At 42.9% G+C, this 3,610-nt stretch overlaps 1 long non-coding RNA gene across 1 annotated transcript; it reads left to right on the plus strand.

The window, feature by feature from the left end:
• Positions 1–374: 374 nt before the first annotated feature.
• LOC136718908 (uncharacterized) lies at positions 375–2,854 on the plus strand. Its single transcript, XR_010805330.1, has 3 exons — positions 375–701; positions 1,033–1,083; positions 1,389–2,854. It is a non-coding gene; the product is annotated as an uncharacterized LOC136718908 (long non-coding RNA).
• The last annotated feature ends 756 nt before the right edge of the window (positions 2,855–3,610 follow it).

Consider the following 3,610-nt stretch of genomic DNA (forward strand, 5'->3'; position numbering starts at 1 on the left):
GTTTGTGTGTGTGTATATGTTAACTGGATGATTGCATGGTTAGTATTCAGGTGATGATGACCTCTGGTGGTGAACAGGTGAATTGTGGATGGCAGGTGTGATAATAAGTAAGAATAACACTGATGACAGGAACCAGTGGAGGCAAAACCTCTGCTCCAATGTGATATTAAGAGTGTGGAGATGCGCTGAAGCTTGGAAGAACAAATGGGATTCCTAAAATGTGCAGATATAGTTTGGTTTTGATTTGGAAATGTATTATAAAATGTAAATCATTGAATTGCTACAAAGAATGATCTCCTGACATCACTCATTATAACTACCATTGCACTGGGCTGTAAATATTCAGCAAAACTAGGCATTTCAAAACAAGAGACTCCTTGACATGACACTTACTTCTCAAAGACCTTGTTCTCAAAAAAGGCCAATTTCCCCACTGCTGAGTGTGATCATATTCACACAACATTTTACACAACAAAACCAAACGTTTCCTTAAAGACCTGCACTGTTCCCTGCAATGCTTTACATGTTTATAAAACTATACAAGTGTGTGACATAATGAATGTCTAGTTCTTAAATCCACATCCACTGGCACATTTCTATTTCAGACAAGTTCTCAGACTTATATGAGAAGGGGGAGCTGCTAGGGGACAGGGAGTTATGGCTCGATCTCTGCTGGGATCAGGAAAGCAGACAATCTGCCAGTAAGGATCTTCACTCAATTGCTTTGCCTTCACACTTTACACTTCAGTAGGTACACAAGCAAAGAGGAACATTTCATTATATAAACATAGTTGGAGCTAAGGAAAAAAAAGAAAAAAAGATTCCAGGGCATCTCTCTATTAAAAGATATACAGTAAAGTACATTAAGAAACACATAGATCATGTTCATATAGGTTTGCCATCCCTTTTCTTCACAAGAGTAAATCCTCAATCCTAACTACAACTCAGCCCAGCTGTGCCATTAACAGTGTATGTAATAGATAACTTAATATCATGTTTTTCTGTGTCTTTCCTCTCCATTAATGCTGTCAGGTGGCAGTTAAATGCATCGATCGCAAGTCTGTAGAAAACTGGGCAACGATGGTGAGTAGGTTTCTTACCAAACAAAACACAAGCAACAGAGTCAAAGATACGAGCTTCCTCTGAAATTAAGGGACCGGAAAGGTGGCGATATTATTAAGCCATGGCAAATTTAGAAAATAAGAAATATATGATCTAAATATGATACAATGTGGATTAAGCAAAAACAAAAAACAACCCGGGCTCTGGCTCTGGTGTCTGTGTGGAGTTTGCCTGCTGTTTGTAGTTTAAACAGTGCACTTGTATGATGATGATGATCATTATAGTTATTATTTGATATATCTGCTTTCCTGCCTCTCTCTCTCCAGCCTAAGCAGAGGGACCCAGTGCCCTTGGAGGCTGCGCTCCATCAGCAGGTGTCTGCTGCCCCGTCCTGCCCCGGTGTGGTCGGACTGCTGGATTCGTTCACTGAGCCCGAGTCTTGCCTGCTGGTGCTGGAGCGGCCCGTGCCCTGCATGGACCTCTACGACTTTGTGATGCAGAAGGGCGGCCACCTAGAAGAGCCCATGACCAAGGAATGCCTACGGCAGGAGGTGCAGGCGCTTCAGCACTGCCACACCTGTGGAGTGGTCCACCGGGACCTCAAGATGGAGATCATCCTTGTGGAAACCATCAGCGACCGCCTCAAACTCATTGCCTTCAGACTGGCGAGTCGCCTGCGGGAGGGTTTCTACAGAGACCAGGCCGGTGAGCAGCGGCACACAGTTCACACACAAAAGGCAGGGATGCCACCAGAGAAATGGCTCGATGCCCTGAGATCAGTCTTTCATGGCACTTCATACGTGAAGACTGGAGATCCGCAGTGTTTTGGGATCTTATTGGAATTAAGCACGTTTTAATAACAATCATCGCTGGAATTATGATTCTTCAGAATCTTTTTGCTGCCTCACAGGGATGAGTTTACCCGTGTTTATGGAATACAAACACGCATACATGTCTGTCTAGTTAGTAAACAGTATATAAATATTCTGAATATACAGACATTTTGGCTTTCTTAGCTTAGCTATGGCAACTCGATCCACAGACTCTCTATATATTGTCGGCTCGTCCTTTAGCAGACTTTTCTTCCTAACTTGTTCTCCTAGGTACTCTTGAGTTCTTTGGCCCTGAGACAGTACGGCTTGGACTGTACCGGGGGCTTCCTGCCACAGTGTGGTCAGTGGGAGTTCTCCTGTATGTCCTGCTGTGCGGCTCATACCCTTTCTGCAATGGCCGCGCGATTAGAAAGGGAAAGCTGTCCTTCCCCAGTGGGCTCTCAAAAGGTGAGGGGTGCGGAGACAGACTTTGTTTATCTGCACGACTGACCCCATGCCGAGTGACAAGCAATATATTCACACCCTGTGAAGACACTCCCCATGGCACTGATGGGGAGTAAGTAAGAATTCACCAAGTTATTCAACACCTCCCTCTGGAGGACCACGGTGACACTGCACATATACAGACAAATAGGGAACTATGGGTTTGGTTTGAGGGAAAATAATGAGTTCAATATTTCAAATACAGGCATAGATTACCTCACAATTTCCAAAAACAAACTGATCATGTTTCACATTTCAGCAAGTTAAACAGAAAACAACAGAAAATAACAATGTTGAACAGCCCAGATTATTTGCTTAACATTCATGGCTACCGGATTGGAATATTCATTATTAATTATACTTTTTATTTAATCGGTGAATAAAAGTTAATCTTGTTGTACTTTACCAGAGACCGCTTCCCATTTCATCCGTCTGTCCATCCATCCAGATTTGGACAGTTATTTTAAGCATTTTCCAAAAAACAATAATTACTAAGTGTCTGTAAAACATTGCAGAAACTGCTCCTCAACACTGATCTCTAAGAAGCACCTCTCCCATTCTGGATCTGCCCAGTCAAAAGTCAGCCCTGTTTCTATACAATGCACAGCACTTTGTCTGTGGCCACACACACCTGCTCATTTTAATTATTGTTCTTTCACGGCCACATTTTATGGATGGCAAGAATCTCGAGAGCAGGAACTGTTCACCACACAGGCTGCTCAATTACCACTTGATTCAGTATGAAGCGAGAAACTGGCAAAAATGTGTTTAAATCCTAAGGGCAGAGTGAAGTCAGTAGAGCTGGTGGGGAGAAGTAGAACCCATGAGTGCAGAGGGTTATTGAGACAAGAGCACATGGTATGTAGTCAGTGTGTGTGTGTGTGTGTGTGTGTGTGTATATATATATATATATATCAGTGTGTGTGTGTGTGTATACACTCACCTAAAGGATTATTAGGAACACCTGTTCAATTTCTCATTAATGCAATTATCTAATCAACCAATCACATGGCAGTTGCTTCAATGCATTTAGGGGTGTGGTCCTGGTCAAGACAATCTCCTGAACTCCAAACTGAATGTCTGAATGGGAAAGAAAGGTGATTTAAGCAATTTTGAGCGTGGCATGGTTGTTGGTGCCAGACGGGCCGGTCTGAGTATTTCACAATCTGCTCAGTTACTGGGATTTTCACGCACAAACATTTCTAGGGTTTACAACGAATGGTGTGAACAGG

Source organism: Amia ocellicauda, chromosome 23, assembly GCF_036373705.1.
Source record: "Amia ocellicauda isolate fAmiCal2 chromosome 23, fAmiCal2.hap1, whole genome shotgun sequence".
In the NCBI taxonomy this organism is placed as follows: domain Eukaryota; kingdom Metazoa; phylum Chordata; class Actinopteri; order Amiiformes; family Amiidae; genus Amia; species Amia ocellicauda.